The sequence below is a fragment of the Bos mutus genome, chromosome 1 (genome assembly GCF_027580195.1).
Source record: "Bos mutus isolate GX-2022 chromosome 1, NWIPB_WYAK_1.1, whole genome shotgun sequence".
NCBI classification, from domain to species: Eukaryota; Metazoa; Chordata; class Mammalia; order Artiodactyla; family Bovidae; genus Bos; species Bos mutus.
In genome coordinates, this window is record NC_091617.1 from 47,155,661 (window position 1) to 47,180,641 (window position 24,981).

Sequence of the window (24,981 nt, forward strand, 5' to 3'; positions counted from 1 at the left end):
TAGGAAGACCAATATTCATCCTTTTCACCAAAATGAAGTGTTTTATTCTATCCCCAACTAGATGGGAGCTCCCTTTATTACACTTTGCTCATATGCTTATTTGGCCCTTACTTACTGAAAATAGCCATTTTGAAGGTTTTAGCCTTTCTATCAGTTTGTGAGCACCTGTACCCTGGAGGAAAAAGGAACTGGATTTGGCAATATATGATAAAAGAATAAGTCTCTGTACATATATTCATGCTTCCTACTTGAGTAGATTAAGCCACATTGTTTCCCTAAAGCTCATTTTCTTTATATATAATAAATATTTCACTATCTATAATACCCTCAACAGAAAGTTTTTATTCAGATCCCATTAATTAAACTATGGAAAGTATGTGTAATGTACTGTTTAAATACTATTTCAATGATTACTTAGTCTGAAAAACATTCCATATAATGAATGTCTTTTTTATGTAATTATATCAAGACAAAATATTTAAACAATATTTAGAGAGATTAGACATTGATTTATGAAAAGATTGGGTGCATTCAGGGTGATATGACCATAGACTGGAAATTGAGTTCTGGACCAGTTGTTGACTGAAATTTTATCTGGACAAAATGGAATAAAGTCTAAATTTAAAATTCTTGAAATATCTTCAAATAGCTTCCATGGTACAAACATTAAAGCCTCAGTTTAATTTAAGTATATACCATTTTATGTTTTGATAAATTTTCTCAAATGCTTGGCAGAATCAAATAAATACTTTTAAGATAACATGAAATATTTCTTGAATAACTTTGAAAACTCAATAAAACAATTTGATCCTGATGTTAAAATTAAAAAGTATGTTTTAAGATTAAATCTTGAATCATTTTGACATACAGGTTATTTATAATGGATTTTGCAAGCAATCTACTTACTATTAAAATAAAATAACATATGTATTCATAAAGTATCTACAAATGTTTCAACATGAAAGTAAATATTATAGCTTGGGGGTGGGGTGGTCATACCAAGAGGCTTGTGGGATCTTTTTTCCCACACCAGGGATTGAACCCAGGGCCAAGGTAGTGAAAGTGCAAAATCTAGCCACTGGATGACCAGGAGATTCCATATATTAACAATCTTAAAATAGATCACCTTTGCCAAATATGTTGTACTCCAGATCTGGTTCTTATACAAAATAATATTTTTTTCATGTATTTACTTTTTTATTACCAAATCTGGTGCCTGAATAATTTTTGCTCATATACAATGTGCACAAGTATTCTCATCATTTCTGAAAACAGAGAGGGAGAACTAATATAAACTTGAACATCAATATGTAAGTAGAAGTTTGATGATAACAAAGAGATGACCAAAGCATTTTTGCTTTTAAAACAAAAATTCTCATACAAAAATTTTTGTAAGTCATTGCTGTCCTAAAGGAATCATGAAGTGGAAGGATGGAAGACTTTGTGCCATACAGAATCATAATTTAATAATTGTTTGTCTTTCGATGACATTGCTTAGATTACTTGGTCTCTGAGCCACAATTTCCTAGTTTGTGATATTACATGAACCAGGAAATGTGAACAAGCTTCCTGAACTGGAACACACTGTGCAAAACATAGAATTACATTCAACAAAATTCATACTGCTGGCATAACACATACATTATGATGAAAAGGATCAATAGGTTTCAAGAAACCTCTGAAACAAAAAGTACAAATAGAAAGGCAATAAAGTTATCAAAAGGAAAAAAGAACAACTATTTAAAAATTACAGCCCTAAAGCATTTGGTATAAATGGCACTGCATTTTCTTGATAATGTTTTTAAAATATATATTCTTCTAGACTAAGTAAATGTTTCTTTCCTAATAGCTGATCTGTACTTCAAGGCAAATAAAAGGTCAGTTAGATTATACTTTCTCACTTCTACTTTTTTGTAAGTTTCAGTCATTGGCAACTGATTTTTAGTTGTCATCTGTCAATGAATTAGAAATTACAGAATAAAATAATGGCCTTAAATCTAAACATTTGACAGATGTACTAGACACCAAAGCTTTCATATCTGGTTGTTAGGACAATGTACAAATAATTGCTAGTTAATAAGTGTCCCCAAAATGATATTTTGATAATTTGGGAAAACCTCATATATCTTTGAAGTATCATCATTCATTTACCTACACATGATTGATTAAACATTCATTAAACATCTACTACCTGAAAAGTATTATTAAACATTGAAAGGAAAGATAAATATAATCAACATCTCATGCCTAAGGAAATTTCTAGTCTAGCATCAAGGACAGAAAAACAGACCCATGACTATAATATTAGGAGATAACTGCCATAAGAGAAATATCATATTAGTTCATTTACCAAAAAAAGTCATAAAAGAAGGTATCTGTAAGTAAATCACAAAATTCTATTCATTACGCTTAAACTTGTCAAAATGGCCTTAAACATATATACATACATGTGTGTGTGTGTGTGTATATATATATATGTATATATATAGCCCATAATAGCATTTAATGCCAAAATTAGCTATTGATGACTCTGCTGCTTAGATACCTGAGAATTTTAATAATTATTTATATAGATCGATACAATAATGTTGAGAATTTGAGAGAAGGAAGTGGATTCAAGAATAAACTAAGAAGGCATCAGTTCAGTTCAGTTCAGTCGCTCAGTCATGTCCGACTCTTTGCGACCCCATGAATCGCAGCACGCCAGGCCTCCTTGTCCATAAATATTCATTATTCTCATATCAATTTATCTCCCACCCCATAACTGAGATGAATATGTTATATGTGTGTGTGTGTGCATGCTTAATACACAGTATGTAAGGACTAAATCCATAAATCAATAAATCCACTAAACCCATAAATCAGTCTTAGCCCATTCCTTTTTGCTTCCTTTTATTTTTGAGTGATGAAGGGTCCTGACCAGTCTTATCACTTCAGGTGTGCTTTGAAGCCCCCTTTCTAAGTTTCTTATGGAATTTGTTCTTTTGATTATATCCTATATCTTAAATGAAGTATCCACAGACATTTTTTTGTAAAGGGCCAGATGGTGAATGCTTTAGGCTTTGTGACCCATTGGACCTCTGTTGCAGCTATTCAACACTGCGTTGGTGGCATGAAAGCAGCCATAGGCCATATGTAAATTAATTAGTTTGGCTGAATCGCAATAAAACTTCATTTGCAAAAATGGATGGTGATGTGGATTTAACCAGTTGATAGTAGTTAATCACCTACCTTAAATGATAAATTTCTCTTTTACTGGGTTATTTTTATTTTTCTCAGATAAAACAAAGATTTATTTCCAGCCAAATACTGTGTTATTTTTAACTGCACCCAAATCCATTCTAATATCACCAATCATAAGCTTAAAAAAGGCAAATGTGTTAAAAAAAAAATAACTTCCCTCCAATTTGAAAAACATAGTTTTATAAACACCTTAAAAGTCAAATTTATTTAAAATTGTTGGTCTGTTTGAAGTTCCACATCAGAAATGACAGTAGAGAGAGCAATACTTTTCCATCCCCTTTCATTTCTCAATCCCTCCTTTTCTCATTGAAGGGCACAGATTCACCACTCCTCATACTTAGTAGAGTATGGTTTACTCTCAGGAGAAGCAAGGAGTCTTCTGCAAGTTCTGGGGCAGGTATGGGGACATATGACTAGAGATCCAGAGTCCCTGAAATCCAGAGTGCGATGAGAAGGGATAGCGTGATCCATGACTGGACATATCTATCCTCTTGGCTACATGGTGTCTCCTTACACAGTAGGGAAATGTAAGGCCAAGGGAGGGCCAGAGTTGGAACTGCTGAAGCACAGGCCCAGGACAGGGCCTCTCTCTATGGGGTTGAAATATACTAATAAGCTCAAGAGAATATCTGTGTTTCAATTAGAGAAACATAATAATTTTCACCTTCTGCTATGAGTTTAACTCTATATCCCCAAGTTCACAAGTCCTAACCCCCAAAACATGACCTTATTTGGAAATAGAGTCACTACAGATATAATTTGTTAAGATGAGGTTACACTGGAGTAGTATGGATCCCTAATCTAATCTAACTGGTATACTTGTAAAAAGGGAAAATTGGGGCACAAATATAGACACAGGGAGAAGTCATGTGAAAATGAAGGCAGAGTTCAGGGTGACTCTCCTAAAGGTCAAAGAATGACAAAGAGTGCCAGAAAACTATCAGAGGCTAGACAAGTGTAATGGAATAGGTGTTCATACTCCTCAGAAACAACCAACTCTGATGACACCTTGATTTTGGACTTCTAGCCTCTGGAAGTGGGAGATAATAAATCTGTTGTTTGAGCCATTCAGTTTTCAGTACTTTGTCATGGTGACCCTAGTAAACTAACATATCTTCAAAGAGCCTTTCTTTTTTAATTGGGGGATAATTGCTTTACAATATTGTGCTGGTTTCTGCCATATATCAACATGAAGCCGCCTCAGGTATACATATGTCACCTCCCTCTTGAGTCTCCCTCCCACCTCCCACCCCATTCCACCCCTCTAGGTTGTCACAGAGTATTGGATAGAGCCCCCTGTGTCATACAGCAAATTCCCACTGGCTATCTATTTTATATATTGTAATGCATATCTTTCAATTCTACTCTTCCAATTCATCCCACTGTCTTCTTCCCCACCCCCTCCTCCACCCCCAGGTCCACAAGTCTGCTCTCTATGTCTGCATCTCTACTTCTAAACTATATATAGGTTCATCAGTACCATTTTTCTAGATTCCACATATATGCATTCATATCTGATGCTAGTTTTTCTCTTTCTGACTTACTTCACTCTGTATAACAGGATCTTCCCAACCCAGAGGTCAAATCCAGGTCTCCCACTTTGCAGGCAAATTCTTTACTAGCTGAGCCACAAGTAAGTCCAAGAATACTGGAGTGGGAAGCCTATCCCTTCTCCAGCAAATCTTCCTGACCCAGGAATCAAACCAGGGTCTCCTGCATTGAAGGCGGATTCTTTACCAAATTAACTATCAGGGAAGCCCCTAGGTTCATCCACCTCACTACAACTGACTCAAATTAATTCCTTTTTATCAATGATTAATATCCCACTGTATATATGTAGAATAACTTCTTTATCCATTCATCTGTTAATGGATGTCTAGGTTGTTTCCATGTCCTGGCTATTGCAAATAGCATTGCAATGAACACTGAGGTACAAGTGTCTTTTAGAATTGTGGATTTCTCAGGGTATATGTCCAGTAGTGTGATTGCTGGGTCATATGGTAGGCTACAGGACTAGGAAAGGTCAGTTTTCATTACAATGCCAACAAAAGGCAATGACTTATTCAAAGGACAGATTATGAAGCTCCAATACTTTGGCCACTTGATGCAAAGAGTTGACTCATTGGAAAACACCCGGACCCTGGGAAAGATTGAGAGCAAGAGGAGAAAGGGGTGACAGAGGAAGAGATGATTGGATGGCATCACTGACTCATTGGACATGATTTTGAGCCAACTCCAGGCATAGTGAAGGACAGGCAAGCCTGGTGTGCTGCAGTCTGTGAGTTGCAAAAATGTCAGACACAACTTAGTGACTGAACAACAACATCAATGGTAGTTTTATTCTTATTTTTTAAAGAAATCTCCATACTGTTCTCCACAGTGGCTGTATTAATTTACATTCCCATCACTAGTATGAGAAGGTCCCACTTTTACACACTATCTCCAGTATTTATTGTTTGTGGATTTTTGTTTGTAGATTTTTTTGATATTGGCCATTCTGTTGTGAGGTGATATCTCATTGTAGTTTTGATTTGCATTTCTCTAAAAATAAGCAATGTTAAGCATTTTTCATGTGTTTTTTAGCTATGTGTATGTCTTCTTCAGATAAATCTCTATTTAAGTCATCTATCCATTTTTTTTGATTAGATTGTTTGTTTTCCTGATATTGAGCTGCCTGAACTGCTTATATATTTTAAAGATTAATCCTTTTTCAGTTGCTTAATTTGCAATTATTTTCTCCCATTTTGAGGGTTTCTTTTCATTTTGTTTTTGATTTTCCTTGCTGTGCAAAAGCTTTTAGGTCTAACTAGATCTCATTTTTTAATTTTTGTTTTTATTTCCATTACTCTAGGAGGTGGGTTGTAGAGGATCTTTCTGTAATTTATGTCAAATAGTGTTCTGCTTATGTTTTCCTCTAAGGGTTTTATAGTTTCTGGTCTTACATTTAGGTTTTTAATCCATTTTGAGTATATCTCTGTGTGTCGATAGTGCGTGAAGAACTATGGACAGAGGTTTTGTAACATTGTACAGGAGGCAATGATAAAAACCATCACAAAGAAAAAGAAATGCAAGAAGACAAAATGGCTGTCTTAGGAGACCTTACAAATACCTGAGAAAAGAAGAGAAATGAAAGACGAAATAGAAAGAGAAAGATACACCCAACTGAATGCAGAGTTACAAAGAAGAGCAAAGAGAAATAAGAAACCTTCTTAAGTGAATAATGCAAAGAAATAAAGAAAAACAATAGTATGGGAAAGACTAGAAATCTCTTTAAGAAATTAGAGTTACTAAGGTAACATTTCATGCAAAGATGGACACAATAAAGGACAGGTATAGCAAGGACCAAAAAAAGCAGGGGATATTAAGAACAGGTGACAAGAATACACATAAGAACTGTAAAAAAAAAAAAAAAAAAGTCTTAATGTCTAAGATAATGACCATAGTGTAGTCACAAATCTAGAGACAGACATCCTGGAAAAGAGAGTCAATGGGCCTTAGGAAACATTACTATGATCAAAGCTAGTGGAGGTGATAAACCAGCTAATGTATTTAAAATCCTAAAAGATGATAGTGTTACATTGCTGCACTCAATATGATAGCAAATTTGGAAAATTCAGTAATAGCCATAGGACTGAAAAAGATCAATCAAAGAAGGGCAATACCAAAGAATGTTCAAATGACCATACAATTGAACTCACTTCACATGCTAGCAAGGTAATGCTCAAAATCCTTCAGGCTAGGATTCAATAGTACATGAATCAAGAACTTCTAGATGTACAAACTGGACTTAAAGGAGGCAGAGGCCCCTGAGATCAAATTGCCAACATCCATTGGATCATAGAAAAAGCCAGAGAATTTAACAAAAACATCGACTTCTGCTTCATTAACTACGTTTAAGCCTTTGACTGTATGGATCACACGAAACTGAAAAATTCTTACAGAGACGGAAGTACCAGACCATTTTACCTGCTTCCTGAGAAACATGTATGCAGGTCAAGAAGAAACAGTTAGAACCAGACATTGAACAATGGACTGGTTCAAAATTGGGAAAGGAGTGAGTCAAGACTGTGTATTGTCACCCTGCTTATTTAACTTATATGCAGAGTACATTATGAAAAACGCTGGGCAGGATGAAGCACAAGCTGGAGTCAAGATTGCCAGGAGAAATATCAACAACCCCAGATATGCAGAAGATAACACCCTAATGCCAAAAAGTGAAGAGGAAATAAAGAGCCTCTTGATGAAGGTAAAAGAGGAGAATGAAAAAGCTAACTTAAAACTAAACATTCAAAAGCTAAGATTATAGCATTTGGTTCCATTACCTCATGGCAAATAGATAGGGATAAAATGAAAACAGTGGCAGGTTTTATTTTCTTGGGCTCCAAAATCACTGTGGATGGTGACTGCAGCAATGAAATTAAAAAAATAAAATAAAATAAAAGCTTGTTCCTTGGAAGAAAAACTATGAGAAAATTTGACAGCATATTAAAAAAACAGAGATCACTTTGATGAAAAATGTTCGTATAGTCAAAGCTATGATTTTTCCAGTAGTCATGTATGTATGTGAGAGTTGGACCATAAGGAAGGCCGAGCAGTGAAGCATTGATAACTTTCTAACTGTGGTGCTGGAGAAGACTCTTGAGAGTCCTTTGAACAGTAATGAGATCAATCCTAAAGGAAATCAATTCTGAATATTCATTGGTAGGACTGATGTTGAAGCTGAAGCTCCAATACTTTGGCCACCTGATGCAAAGAGCTGACTGATTGGAAAGAACCCTGATGCTGGGAAAAATTTAGGGCAGGAGGTGATGGGGCGATGGATGCTAAGTCGGTTGAAATGGCATCACCAACTCAATGGACATAATTTTAAGCAAACTCTGGAAGATAGTGAAGAACAGGGATGCCTGATGTGTTGCAGTCCTTGAGATGGCAAAACGTTGTACATGACTTAACAACTGAACAACAACATGGTTTAGGAACTGTTCTAATTTCATTTGTTTTACACATATTTGTCCAGTTTTTCCAGCACCACTTATTGAAGAGGCTATCTTTTCTAGATTGCATATTCTTGTCTCCTTTGTCAAAGATAAGGTGCCCATAGGAACATGGGTTTATTCCTGGGTTTTCTATCTTGTCCATTGACCTATATTTTGGATTCTGTGCCTGTCCCACACTGTCTTGATTACTGTAGTTTTGTAGTATAGTCTGAAGTCAGGAAAGTTGAATCCTCAAGCTCCATTTTTCTTTCTCTAGATTGCTTTAGCTATTTGGGGTCTTTCGTGTTTCTGTACACACTGTGAAATTTTTGTTCTAGTTCTTTCTAAAATACCATTTGTAATTTGATAGGGCTAGCATTGATTCTGTTTATTGCTTTGAGAGTATAGTAATTTGCACAGCATTGATTTTTCATGGTATCTCTCTCCAGCCTTTTATGTCATCTTTGATTTCTTTCACCAGTGTCTTACAGTTTTTTTATACAGCTTCACCAACTCAACGGGAGACAGTGAAGGACAGGGAAGTCTGTTGTGCTGCAGTCCATGGGGTCACAAAGAGTCAGACATGACTTAGTGACTCAACAACAAGAATTATATCCTCAAAGAGCTTTTCTTCTCAAGTGTTTCTAACTGGTTGCTTTCTGTTTAGTTTTATAAATAAAATATTATATAATAATGTGTTTTTTTTTTCCCTTTGGGAATATCACAAATTGTAATTATTTCTTATAAACTCATTTGTTAATTATATAGCTATTTCAGAGTTGACTGCCCTATGGGAAACAAATAAAAGTAGAGTAAATTATAGAATGGGCTCTCTAGGTGACACAGGGGTAAAGAATCCACCTCAGTGCAAGAGATTCAGGTTGGATCCCTGGGCCAAGAAGATTCCCCTGGAGGAGTAAATAGCAACCCACTTCAGTATTCTTTCCAGGATAATCCTGTGGACAGAAGGCCCTGGCGGGCTACAGTTCATTGGGTCTCAAAGAGTTGAGCATGACTGAGTGACCAAGCATACACACACACACACACACACACACACACACAGGATACTGAATATACATAGTGTTTGGGTAATAATTTGAAGTGAGGTGGTCAGCAGAGTACTCTTTTAAGGAACTGACATCTGAAGAAAGATATGAAAGAGGTGACTTAGTTATCTTTTTTTTTTTTTTCCTTCTGAGGGTAAAGGATTCCAAAGCGACAGACACAGAAGTTGAGACCCTATGGTAGGAATCTGCATCTACATTGACAAAACAGCAGGGAAACCAGTGTTGTCAAGGGGAAAGAATGAGCAGGAGCGTACTAAGAGATATGCTCAGAGAGGTAATAGGATAGTTGAAGAGAAGCCTTATCATTAAAAAAAAAGAAACAAAAAAGGAACATATTGGTGTTGGAGATATCTTAACAATAACTTAAACTTCTTTTATTTTAGAAAGAAAAGTGAGGCCAGAGATATCAAGATGCTCAAAATCACATGGATAACTGGACCCATTACTGGAATCTGTCTGGCAGAACCACACACTCTCTGCTATACCAGTGAGCATGGTTCTTCTAAAGCAGAGGTTCTCAAGTGGAATATTCATCAAAATCACCTATACCACTTATTAAAACACAGAACGTTCAGCTCCATCTCCATCATTTCTGATTCATTAGTTTTGAGTCCTGAGTATCTGAATTTCTAATAAGTTTCCAGGTCATGCTGATACTGATGATCTGGAGACTACATGGTAAGAAAACATACTATGCCAGCAATACAATAAAAATTATACATTGTAATTTCTTAGCAAATTGCATTCAGTGATTTAGATCAATCATAATTTCATGGAAATGCTAAGAATTTCTTTCATGTTCTGTATCATTATAATATACTTTCCTTTCAGGATTGTTTTTCTAGAACTTGTAGCATCTATTTTTCCATCTATCTGGCTTCTTCATTATCTATTTTCCCAACTGCTTGTCTTCAGTTCCTTTTAGAAAAAGTTTTTGGATCAGACTTTGGACCCAAGAATTAGAGATGTTTTAAAATTCAATGGAAAATACACGAGGATGGAAGTGTCCAACCATTTTTATTTTCTACAATATAGTACATCATACATCTTTCCCTCAATATTAGACAATATTCATTTCTGTATGGATTTTTATATCATTATGTAAAGCCATAGGAGGAAAACCTCAATAGATTAGATAGGAAGAAAAAAAAAAGAGTCCTGAGAATTAACATCAATGTCAAGAGAGAAAATGATTTCAAACAAATTTATCCAAATGGTTTCCCCAGGCTCTTAGGCAGTGTCCAATTATCTTGGTTAGACATTTTGGAGGGCTTTTCTGACTTTCTTCCATGAAGAAATCTAGAAAGTCAGAGGTTGAGAAAAAAAAAAATAGTAATCTGAGTAAATTAAATTTAGAAAATATTTGTCTAAGGGGCAGCCAATATATTAATAAATGCTGTTATTTATACTTCCTAATCATATTTAGAACCTGTGTTTCTGTCTTCCTATACACCTTGCTGCCTTTATAATATTTTTATTAGATATCACCATGTCTCCCCTATGGCTTCAATTAAGTACTTCTTTGAGAGGCCCAATATGTATACTGTTCTCAATTTGTTTTTCAAAACTGAATATGTTTTCAATCCAGTTGTTTAATTGAGGTCTTTCAGCAGTTCCCTAGAATATAACAGATAAAATCCCAAATTATCAGGCTTTGTGCTGTGATGTGCTTGAAATCTGTTTACCTCTTCAGTTTCAATATTGTCTCTCCCTCCTTGAAATGAAAATTAGTCAATCTGAACTAGTTCTGTATTCCTGAGTATACCATTTGCTGTTTAATACCACAGGCCTTTTGTACAGCTGTTTACCCTCCCTGGAGTACCCTCCCTTTTCTCATCTTCATGGTAAACCCTTATACATCCTTCTGGTAATACTAGGACATCTTGAAAAGCCACTGTTCCACATTCTATAGATCAAAACTAGTCACAATGTTGACTACGAATCTAGGGAGTTACAGAAATAAATCTCAAAACTCTGTATATAAAGAATGTTGTGATTATGAAGAAGAATCTGATTCTGTATTTTTAATAGGATATGTTTTAATAGTCAAAGTGATCAGTAATTTTAATACGATTTTTTTTTAACACGAATACATGAAAAATGTGGGTTGGCTTGGCAGAGAAGTCACCGATGTTCCAAATGTCATGTCAAAAAAAATTATATCAATCTTCTTCCATATTTGATCCATTTTTATAACAAGTAAAATCTAGTTGTAAAATGCCTCCTTTTAAAATATTCTACTTGTGGAGTGAACAACAACTATTTTTGATGCCAAAAAATTAACAAATAAGCATCTTTTGTATAAAATCTACTTTTAATTTAGTTTCTTCAAAAATATTTATCATGATTTTATAGATAGAATTATTCCTGGTGAAGCCTCTTAGACAATATTATTTTGATAGAAAGAAATGCTATAATTTAAATTGAATCTTAACATTCTGCTTCTAATATATAAAAGGGATGATACCACACTTACTCCCCATTTTTGAGATTTTGGCTGAAACTTCCTATTTTGGTTGCAAGAGTTGAAATTAGCTGTCTGAACTTTTTAATTCGATGTGTGAAGTATTCATCTTCCAAAATGCATATACCTTCTTTCTTGAGATATTCATAGCTGTAGTACAAGAGCTTCCTATGGGAGTATGTTTTTATCTAAGCTAACCTAAGTAAACTAAACGGCAGAGTGTTTCTGTGTGCTCTGTACTCAATTTGTTTAGATAGATTTCTAGTCTACTTCCAAAATCAAAGTCATAAATAGCTCATAATGGGAAAATTCAGGTGATTAAGCCTTATCAAATATTTAGGCAATAGCATGTTGATGAACTGCATGCTTTAAGCAAGTTGTTCTAAATCAAAGATTCAAATTTGATTTTGCTGTGATAAGTAGAAATTCTACAAAATTCAATATTGAGACTACATGATCAATTTGAGCAATATTTAGTAGAAGTGATTTTGCATATCATTTTTGAAAATAGATTAGAGCGGAAATATGCAGTCTGTCTTTGCATTTACTGCTATTCAGCATTTCCTGAACACCCACTATAGGCTAAGAAGTGTATAATAAAATGAGCATCCACAGCTTTAGTTACATACAAATACAGAACTCAGTGAGATATAGAGAGTTTAAAGAAATATTATTTACAATATTTTTAAAATGTCATTGCCTTGTAATTTCGGCACTATTGTCTGTGTGTGTGTGTGTGCATTTTGTACCCTCGATTAAACTCTTTGATGTATGGGTCAGGAAAAGATAATATATGGAAGAAAAGATGAGAATAAACATTAAGAAATACATAGGCCAGAGAGAGAATTAAGAATAGATACAAAGACAAATTTTCGATGCATCAACTATCAACAAGGGTTAAAAGCACTGGGTAAATGGGATTCATATGAAACAGGAAGTACTGTAACAGAAGAAAGCCATACAAAGAAACAGTCTGATAAAGCCCAACACATAAGAGACTGTGAGAGAAATAGAATCATAGACAAAATGAAGATGAACAGCCACAGGGAGACAGAAATCAAGGTGACATATTGTCAGTGAATGAAGGCCCTCGAGGTGGATGACAGTAGTTAACAGTGGATTGTATTTATATTAGTCTACTAGTCAAGTTAAATAAAAAGTATTCAGTTTAACAATAGAGAGTTGGTTGATAAACTGATACGGTTTTAGTGGAATCTTTGCCAATAGTGTATTATTAACAAGAGGTGTGGGAGACTGAATAACATTGTTATAACTGAGAAAGTGAACTTCATCAAAGAGTTAAGAGATAAAGTAGTAGCAAAATCCAGTGTGAAATAATGGGAAGCTTTCATTTTTGTTTTAAGGTGGGAGAAAATGATCATATTTAAAATCTGAGGGAAAGATTCAGTAGTGACAGATTCCTGAAGAAAGTGTATAATTGAAAATTCAAACACCTTAAAGTGTAAGAAGTGGAGACACTGATGGAGAAGCCAGAGGAATGATGCAAGAAAAGACAAGGATAAAGGAAATTCTGGCACAAATATAAATAATACTGTTTGGAAGCCTGATACTTTTTATTCACAATGTTGAGAGCAACAGGAGAGTTGGAGGGATAGGAGCTATCATCAAAAATGAAACACAACTGAAAGGGAAAGAGAAATTACTTAATAATGATGAAGGCTAAGCTAAGAATGAAGACCATGAAATTTTACTGGTGAGAATTTACATCACTATGTGATTGTTTTTGCCAGCTAATATCATGGCAATTATTCCAGTAGCTTTTACCAATAGTATTTTAAAGACAGATATGTGGAGAGTAATACAACTTTAAGTCCAGTTTTCCAGCTGTCTTCATGTATTCTTATCTGCTCTGTCCTAGGTCTTAATTTTGCTAGGCCTTTTATGCCCTATCACCATAGACTACTTAAACTTTCAAATAAGAAAGGCACTTTATTTTTCCAGAGCTTGGTAACTATCTCTTGATACTATCATTGCCAAGGATTATTTTGACTGGAATTCTTCTATCTTTTGCTATAATCTACAGCAGTTATATATGTAACATAATTTAGTTTGGGTTTGTGCGGAAGAATTTACTATTATAATGTGTCATTTGGAACTGAAACATACAACAGTATAGAAGGAGGAGTCATTCATAGGTCGTCTTACAATAGGGAGACAAAACATTATAACAACTCATAGGTTTTTGGACAATACAGAAAAATCTTTAGAATAGTCATAGAATTGTGTGTGTGTGTTTATAAGTGAGATAGAAAACAGGAGAAATTATCTCTCAGCTATAATACATAGCAAATAATTTAATACAATTTTTTCAGTTAAATTTTTTGTTACAGTGAGAAATATTTAAAAATTTTTTTTTGAGAAAAAATAAATGAGTTTGGATTCAAGAAGTGATTACATATTGTTGTTTCAGTGGCTAGGCATAAAACATCAGGCTAAAACAGCATCCACTTATTCTTATATATGGGGAGAATTGTCTGTATATAATACATTTCAGACTATACATGATACCAATAAATAATACCTAAAACAATTCAGATTTAAAATCTTGGAATTATCTATGACTTTTCTAAGTCCTTGAATCTCATATCTAATTTGTCTCCAAATTCTACTTTAACTTCTTTCACAGTTTCACACACTGCTGCCATTCTAATTTGAATCTGAATAACTTCATACTTAAAGTAAAAGCTTCTTTTTTTTTTTTTTTTTTTTTGGCAGCCCTGCCCAGGGAAGGACGCGGACTGGACACAGAGAGGACTAGCTTCCGCCGCGCAGTTAGGACTGCGCTCCGGGCCCGCAAGCTGAAGATCTTCGACTAAAAGCTTCTTGACTAATTTCCTTAGAAGCAGCTCATCTGCCTACCCTCCCTTACGTATAACAATCTGATTAATTGGTTAAAATGCTTGTTCAAACAAAATACTCTTCTGTTTAGAAGACTTGACTATCCATTAGAATATCAAAATTTGAAATGGTGAAGATACTTACAAAATTAAACTCTTTGGCATGTAGAGGAGAAAATTGAGGCCCACAGAAAGGAAGCTAAATTGCTCTTATGTACAAAGGACTCTGAAAAGTAGTATGTATAACTCTGAAAGGTAGACTGCATGTAGTATTGAGTAAAATATAAAAAATCCTTAACCTCACAGAACTTACACAAAAGTGTGGAAAAGAAGAAATAAAGCACATGACTAGAAAATGTGATGGCAAGTTTTGACTACCGTTACAAAAAAATAAATACATTTTTGCAGTGGGAGGGGTCACGGTGTGTGTGCATGTGTGTTGGATGTTGATGTTATTTTAGAAACTGGTCAGCGACAGCCATTCAGAAGAGGTGATTTTTGAGGAAACAACAATGAAACCCTGCAGATAGCTATGAATATTTGGGGAAAGAGCATTTCTGCTGAAAAAATAAAGTACGAGTCCTGAATTAGGGACATGATTTATCTGTTTGAAGAACAGCAAAATGGCCACTATGCCTAGAGTGGATGAAGTTTTGGTGGGGGGAAGTGGTTGGAGGGAAAGACATTATATCAGAAAAGTAATTGGTTAGAGATTATACAGTTAAAGCATTGCAAGGACTTACTTTTATTAATATTTTACATTTGATGGCATGCCAGTGGATGATTTTAAGTAGGTTGGTGACATAATCAGATTTACCTTTCAAATAGGGTAATAGACTGTGAAGAAGGCTGAGGGCCGAAGAATTGATGCTTTTGAATTGTGGTGTTGGAGAAGACTCTTGAGAGTCCCTTGGACTGCAAGGAGATCCAACCAGTCCATTCTGAAGGAGATCAGCCCTGGGATTTCTTGGGAAGGAATGATGCTAAAGCTGAAACTCCAGTACTTTGGCCAACTCATGCGAAGAGATGACTCATTGGAAAAGATTCTGATGCTGGGAGGGATTGGGGGCAAGAGGAGAAGGGGACGACAGAGGATGAGATGGCTGCATGGCATCACTGACTCGATGGACGTGAGTCTGGGTGAACTCCAGGAGTTGGTGATGGACAGGGAGGCCTGGCGTGCTGCGGTTCATGGTGTCGCAAAGAATCAGACAGGACTGAGCAACTGAACTGAACTGAACTGAACTGAATAGACTATGACAGGCAAAACGGGAGCTGAGCTGAAAGGTAGTTGTGGTAGCATGGTGGTGCTGAGAAGTGGTTATATTTTGGCTAAACAGATTTTCTATTAGACTGTATGTAGAGTATGACAGAGAAAAGTCAAGAGGGAATCCAAGGTTTAGGGCCTTGAGCAAATGGATTTGGAGAAACTGCAGAAGGATCAGGCCTGTGGGAATAATTTAAGATTTTTAATTTTGGCCAAGTTTGAATAAAACATCCATCAAACATCTAAGTGGAAGTATTCAGCCGGTAGTTGGATGATTTGAGAGAAATTAAATTTTGGAACTTCCCATTTAGTTGTTTATATCAGGAATCCCACCCCCCCACCCCCATCTGTGGAAAAACTGTCTTCCATGAAACCTGTCCCTGGTGCCAAAATGTTGGGTGCCATGGGTCTACACAATATCCATTTATTGTTCTACTTTACTAATAGAATGCTTTTATTACCAAGAATAATAATATGCATTTCTAACCTCTTTTGCAGATCAGGGTGTTCAACAGGGTATTCCCATAAATTCTTGGGTGAGACTTCCAAGAAGCCCCTTTAAGGGAAATAATTTATCCAGCAAGCTTATTTCTGTGACTTTTCTTACCTATCTTCTCCCCAGAGAAGAACCAGCAAGAGTAGATCCAGCAGCCTGACTGATTTTAAGGATGGAAAAAATATTGTTATTAAAGCCAGAGTCACAGATGCTCTACATTGGTTACTATTAGGCTTTTTTTTTTTTTTTTAATATGAGATAAAATTATTCACCTTGCCTAAGCCACTTCTTGTGGTGAACCGTAGTTTATGAGAAGTTTAAGCCAGCCACAACACATTTAAAGTCACATGGTTGCATGAGATAAACAAGGAGTGGATGTAAGTAAGATCAAAGAAAGCTGAAGACAAGCCTTGATGCACAGCGATATATTCTAACACTGAACACTGAGGTGGAGTAGAGGGAAGTTCAAGAAAAAGAAACCTGATGATTGACTGACATTGAGGACATATTCCACTGAGGACAAAGGAATGGCAGGAAAGCACTACTTCTTGAAGATCAAGTGCAATATATATATATATATATATATATATATATACACACACACGTGTCAGTTCAGGCACTCAGTCATGTCCCTCTCTTTGGGATCCCATGGACTGCAGCAGGCCAGGCTTCCCTGTCCATCAGCAACTCCTGGAGCTTGCTCAAACTCATGCCCGTTGAGTCAGTGATGCCATCCAACTATCTCAACCTCTGTCGTCCCCTTCTCCTCATGAGACTTTTAATGGACACACAGATTTTTAAATTTATTATGGTATGGATGTGTCATAAATTATTACATATATATATATATATATATATGTAATTATCTGTGCTAAGATTTTTTTTTAAATTGACAGATCTCATGAGAAATAAGTGGTCCCAACAGAGACTTTATCTGAGGGACTTATGGACCCCTATTTACAATTTCTAATCTCTGTCTTGTTTGGTTTTGCTTCTTTGTTGTAGTCTCAACAATTTTATAAGTATCAGAAGAGGGATATGACAATTAAAAAAAGAAGAAAAAGAAAAACTGGAAAAGGCAAAGTTAAGATCTTAGTATATATACCATTATTCTTCTTAAATTTCAAATATAGAGATTAGACATTTTCTATGGCATTAAATTTATTACTAAAACATGCTTTTAATGGACACACAGATTTTTAATTTATTATATGAATGTGTCATAAATTGTATTTAGCTTAAACTAGAATATTTGTAAGAGAAGAAGTGAAGGAAAGAGTGAAGAAGAAAGATATGTGACATGTTGGCCATTCTAAGATCAATGTGTCATACAATTCCTGCTAGAATTCCATGTGCCTTATACATAGTTTATTGAGTTTACAAGAGATCAGCAACTACAAAACTGTGCTAAATGATTTGCTAATTTAGAATACTTATTTATAGGTTTAAATGACTATTTTTCCTATTTTAACAGAACTTAGTACAATGCAAATGCTCATAAAAGAGTCAAATTAACTTTGCCTCTTATTCTATCAAGAAATTTCAGTAGAATATTTTTAGAATTATGTTCCTCATCTAAAATATACTTATTAGATAAGGCAGAAACTTCATCATTTAGAAAACAAAAATAAACAGGGAGCCTCATGAAGGTGAGAAGGTGATATCATGTAGTCTATGCTTGAGAAGTCTTTCCTACTCACATAGGTCATTTCAGAAAATTAAACCCCATTGCATTATTTTCCCCAAATCCTACAATCTACAAGTTGGTATACAAACCCAACCTCTTCCCTATATCTTCTCATTAACTAGAGGTAATATTTTTCACTCTATTTTCTGACCTGCTCTCTTAGCCCATGGTATCACATATTTTCATATTATACTTCACATATCTCTTATCTTTAAACTGTTAAACATATGTAAGTCACATTTGGGGCTTCCCCTGTGGCTCTGTGGCAAAGAATCCTCCTGTCAATGCAGGAGACGTGGGTTTGATCCCAAGGTTGGAAAGATCCCCTCTCCTAGAAAAGGGAATGGCAACCCACTCCAGTATTCTTGCCTGGGAAATCTCATGGACAGAGGAGACTACCAGGCTATTATCCATACGATCGAAAGAGTTGGACACGACTGAGTGACTAAATAACAACAAAAGTCACATTACCACACTGAAGTTTCCTTACTAAAGCATGGCAAGGCTTCATCATTATCATGGGTATGAAAAATTGGGTTTTATTGTTCATATCAGTGTTTTTTGCCTTTTTCATACTGTTCATGGTGTTCTCACAGCAAGAATATGGGGTGGTTTGCCATGCCTTCCTCCAGTGGACCACGTTTTGTCAGAATGCTTCACTATGACCCGTCTGTCTTGGATGGCCCTGCACAGCATGCGCCATGGCTCATAGCTTCATTGAGTTATGCAAACTCCTTCACCACCACAAGGTGGTGGAATATTCACAACCCTGAATATTCAATGGAAGGACTGAAGCGAAAGCTGAAGCTCCAATATTTTGGCCGCCTGATGTGAAGAGCCAACTCACTGGAAAAGGATCTGATTCTGGGAAAGATTGAAGGCAAAAGGAGAAGGGGGCAGCAGAGGATGATGGTTCGACAGCATCATTGACTCAATGAACAGGAATTTAATCAAACTCCGGGAGACAATGAAGGACAGGGAGCCTGGTATACTGCAGTCCCTGGGGGTCACAAGGAGTCGGACATAGCTAAGCAGCTGAACAACTATTAGTGTTTTTATTTATTTTCCCCTGCTTATTATTCAGATGTTTATAGGAAAAAACTCCACATAATAACCCATGAAATAATATTTTACTAAGAATCTATAAATTACTCTTTCCAAGTGAAAGAAAGTATCAGCCATTCTCAAAGATTTCTTTTTTTTTTTTTTTTTTTTAATTCAGTCACTATAAGAGAGACAGAGACAGAGAGGATGGATGGCAAGGGATTAACTCCATACTTTGACAGGTTTTCTCCATGAAAAGTCTCTGAAAATCATCATTATGTGATTTTTTTTTTTTGCAAGCAATTCCTAGTTGTGCCTAAATATGCCAGAATATTATTAGAAATTAAATTAAATATTAAATAATTTTGTCATTTTCTGAATAGTTTAGTAGCTGATAATATTGTTTTGAAGTACAGAAGCATCTGTTCTTAATCTATCATTAATTTTATTAGTAGAATAATGTACCTTATGGGTTCTTTTTGATAGTTTACATTCTTTGTTTTTTTTTTTTTTTTTCCCCTAGGCTTTAGCTCTTCTCTATTAAGAACACTCTAATTGGATGGGTACTTTTTTTTCTCTTTCTTTTTTAAAATAAAAGAACCCTATTTTCTATCATTTGTGTGTGTGTGTGTGTGTGTATCTGTGTGTGTGTGTGTGTGTGTGTGTGTGTGTGTATAATGCAACAGAAGCTAATTAACACAGGGGATTCGCCAAGTAATGTATAAGATATTCTGATGATAAATTTTTGAAATATCTATGTACTCACTGAAAGCAAGTGCGTGCTTTAAACATTAAACCACTTAATGTTATGGAATGTATTTCCTATTTTATGACATAAAAACAGCTTACAAAATGGTATTTTAGTAGGGTTACATGTTTGTAGTTAATATGTAGATTTAAAAAAAATCTACCAGGAAGCAATGCTCACTCAAATGTTTTACATAATTTTTAATTTTACGCAGTGTAGAAGCACTATTTTGAATTAAAAAATACTTATTAAATGATACATACAATTAAACATAAAATAATTCAAAGGACCACATAGTTTTGGATCATTTGATTTTAAAAATGACAATCCTTACTATCTCTGAATCTGATCATATGGGTTTGATTTTTTTTAAGTACAGTGCAGAAAATTGAATTCCCAGAGATTAAGGTTGAAATGCATGTGCAGATGGTACAACTCCCAGAGACATTTGTTTCCTTAGGCACCCTTGTGTCTGCTGCCAAGATAGTGTCAAACCAGTATTTTGGAGTAAAGTCTATACATCACTTTCAAATGATGATGTCACATGTGCACTTGGTCTCATTAATACAGCCTCTGACTAATTATATTAAGCTTCAGTGAACCATGGAAATGTTATATACATGAGATGGCACTCTCAAGAGATACACACTGACTTAACATCAGCAATGGATAAACAAGGCCCCAGTCTTAGGACACCATATGGAGTAATGAAATGCTACTTGGGATGTGGTGAAGCAGAGACTGAATTAGGGGTTCATGAAGCATGACTGATTCATCCATGTAGAGACAAATCTTATTTTGAGCCCATATTTTACTTTTCCCTAAGTGTCTGAAAATCAGAGAGTGTGAAAAAATGCTCCTGAGAATTGAAATTCAATGTAGAAAATGGTACAATAAATAAAACTCCATGCAACCCATGGACAATTTTGATCATACAGAGCATTCTTGCTAATGGCTCCAAAGATTTAAGACACAAGCCATGAAAAAAGCACTTTCTAGTAAGGGCCCTTGGCTTTGATATTCCCTTTCCTCCCCAGGCTGACATAGTCCTAATTTACTGATGGTCAGGAATTCATGATGCATAGTTCTACTTTATGTATCAGTCTCTAATTAAACAGGAGGAACTGACTAGGAATAAAAAGGCTTATAAGCCTGATTTTTTACTTTTTCTCTTTGTTGACTGGAAACCTAAAAAGTGTATTTATTTAGTGCTTCATGAAACAAATTAACTTAATAATTTGGAGTTCTGTTTGAAGGTGAATTTATTTCATCATTATAATAGACATATGATAGGTAGTTTTATTGTAAATTTCTGTCCATTTACTTTGAATTTAGTAAGACTCTTCTCTACTGGATGAGGTTCTAAAATACTATCTCTTTTTATTAAGAACTTTTCCAGAAATAAAATACCTTTACTCAAAAATTTGTCATGGTTAGCCTGCCAAGTATCTTGCAATAATGCTGATGCTTATTTACAACAAAAATGCTTAACTGGAGAATATATAAATGCCTGCTCTTATTACCTTGAACACTTTCTTTCAAAAAGTTTATATCTCTGGTATATTCAGGATATTTAAGAAAGCTGACAAAGAGGTTAGATGTTGTTATCACATGAAAAGGATCTATTTTGATTAGAACATTTTGTACACATGTTACAAAATTCAGTCATAGTAATCCCTGAAACTGTATTTTATTGAGCACCTAATAGTACACTGAGCAGGAACTTTATGTTTAATATATGAATATATAACTTCTGTTAATATAACTCTACCAATGGAGGTATTTTTCTATTGTAAGTTTGAAGTTTGGAGTTTTGCTAGTATTTATTGAGTATTTAAGAGTTTTACAATCTTTGTTGACTTGAATTTACAACATAGTACCTTACAGATAAGAAAATTGAGAATCAGAGGACTTGAATTGTCTTTCCGATGTCACACAGTTAGTAAGTGGTCGAGATGTTAGCCAAATTCTCTATGTCTCATTCATTTTTTTTTTCCAGCAATGAGTCTTCCTTTTATGGATTTCCTTTTCAATATTATTTATGAACATCCTAGCAGAGTGTATGAAGTTGTGAAGAAAAACACACTCTATTTCTGTTTGTGTTGACATACTATGTAGAAGAGTACCTTATACACAATAAGACTTCCCTGAAAGTTAATTAAGTCTAAGGTAACATTATGAATCAGGAATTTATATGATTAATCATTTCCAAGCATACTGAGCATTAGTCACTTAACAGATCCATTGCAAAGGATCATTTTGTTGGGCCTACACAGTCTCTGTACATGAGGCTTGGTGTGTGTGTATGTGTTTGTGTGCGTCCACAAATGTGCATGTATTCACAACTTGAATGAGTTCCAAAGTAATTTCATACAAACATATGCAAATACTGTATTTCCAGTTAACTCTCAGCCCATCTTTCCCCATGGCAACAATTTGCTATAGATAAGCAGCTGACTTGTTTTCAGAGAACATGTGCTCTCCAGTTCACCACAGTCCCCACTTCTTTTAACCTTTAGGTTACCCTTCTGGTCCTATAGGTAACTGCTTTAGTGATTTTCTGCTATGCAATTGTTTAAAGCTATGTATTTCCTAAACTGATAAAACAGCAGAAATTTTTAAAAAATCCACAATCATGCTGTTTCAATATTATGTTGTGATATGTAATATTTGTATTTTAGGGGCACAATTTTATGTTATACTTGACATTATCATAAAATGGTAAGAAATTAACATTAAAGCTGATCTTTTTAATAAGACACTGTGTCCAGATTTCCACAAGAGGTAGGAGAAAAGACAATGCTAGTAGAAAGTCACTTTTATTTTGAATAAACTATTTACTCAGCTTTTATGTGTGGTTGTGTTGAAACAGCAGATGCAATCTGATGTAGAGAAGGCTTTTGTGCATGCTGCTGCTGCTGCTAAATCACTTCAGTCGTGTCCGACTCTGTGCAACCCCATAGACGACAGCCCACCAGGCTCCTCTGTCCCTGGGATTCTCCAGGCAAGAACACTGGAGTGGGTTGCCATTGCCTTCTCCAATGCATGACAGTGAAAAGTGAAAGTGAAGTTGCTCAGTCGTGTCCCACTCTTCGCGACCCCATGGACTGCAGCCTACCAGGCTCCTCCATCCATGGGATTTTCCAGGCAAGAGTACTGGAGTGGGGTGCCATCGCCTTCTCCTTTTGTGCATGAGTAGGACACTAAGAATGGCAATGGGACACCACGAGAGGGACAGATATATGCTCGCAAAATGGCAACAGCTGCTCTACCGTTCTCTAAGCCACAGAGCGTACCAGAAGGTGTTTGATTTTTTGCAATATATTTTTATAATGATGGATCTCTGCATATTTAAAGTCCTGATAAATACCATTTCTTAGGCTTGAAGATTCCCTTTTGTTATTTGAGTAAAGATAACTTGCTTTCTAGAACAGAAACTTAACATTAGATAACCTTGTTTCAACTTTTACTTGAAGAGATGACTAAAACACTGTTTCAGTTTTCAAATGAAATTTACTGTCTAAATATTCCAGATACAGAAAACTATTCAAATGTTAACTTAAATATATACAAAGTTTGAGTGACACATTTTAGTAACTGAAATGTTTCAAAATCTCAAATCTTGAAAAAAATCAGAAGGGATTAGTAAGGATTTTATTTTTCTTTGCTCTGTCATCACCTAGATATGCACGAAGACACTGTGCATGTAAAAGCCCATGAAAGCTTCAAATGAAAGGAGGGCTGTTTCATGCGGCTCTGCAAAGTAGCTATACAGAAAAGTATGTTATTTAGCTTTATTAAATAACATACATTATAGATTGCAGGTTTAGATTTTACATGAAGGCATTCTCTTCTCCAGTGTAGATCTATCTTCATTAGAACTAGCAGGGTGCTTAATTTACTGGAATTGATAAAGATAGTGATAATCATATAATGTAGGAACAAATCTCTTAAAAAAAAACACACAAAACTCTCGTGTTTGCTGTTCAGGTAGCAACGAAGTTTAACCAAGTTTGGTATTGTTCTAAGAAAAGTCACACATGTAAGTGTTGTAGACTTCTTTCTTTCCTTTGGAACCTCTCTTACCATAATTGAAACAGTTATGTTCATGCACTAGCTAAGCTATGTCAGCTTTCTGGACTTCATCTGCCCATAAATAAATGGTAATAAACATACATTCCTGGTTTAAATCAGATGGCAGAATTCACAGAGCTGGCACAATCCCTTAAAAATTTAGCCTTACAAACTGTATTTTCAATAGTCAGTGAATGTAGCCAGTTTTAAAAATATATGTTTTTAGTCTGAATCTTGTGATGGCTTCACACACATTTAAGATCATAGATTTAAGACTGAACTGGTGTAAATTTTTTTTTTTCTTAGAAACTACCTTTGCCTTTTTCTAGTAGTACCCCAGAAGCACAATTAGACATAACCCAGATTTTCCTTGCAATGATTATTAATTCTTTCTTTTTTTTCAGTTAGAAGCCTGAAGCAAATGCAATGTGCAAAAACTGAAAAAAAAATTATGTGCAGAAAAAATGTAGTGTTTGTAACAGAGAACTAAAGAAATAAACTCCTTAAACCCTAAAGTTCTAATTGGATAGCATAGACTGAATTATTATTCCCAAAGTGTCTGTATATCTAGTGTTTTGCACTTAGTAGGTACTCAGTAAACACCTATGAAATGAGTGAAGAAATAAATGAAAAATATATTTAAAAAAAGAATATTACTTCTCCATAGATGGAACTACTCCATAGAACGGGTTCATTGATTTAAAAATAACAAACATCTTAAGTGTTCTGAGTTCTGAGAGGAAAATGATAGAAAATGTGATCCATGGCCTCAATATCTTACCTGTAAAAGATGACATAAATACTTGCAAACATTAATACCTCCTCCATAATGATCTACTTAGGAGTTCTGAAAAATAACTGTAGAAATATTACTAGACAGTATACAATTTATTGCCAGTGACTGAGTAATCACTTCAGGCTGGATTGGTCATGGGAAGCTTTTAAAGAATCAGTAATGGATTACTAGTTTTGAAGAATGGATATAGTAAGTTTAAAAGAAAAGAACAGGGAATGCCATTCTGGTTTAGAGAATGGCAATCGAAAGTGAAATTTTTAA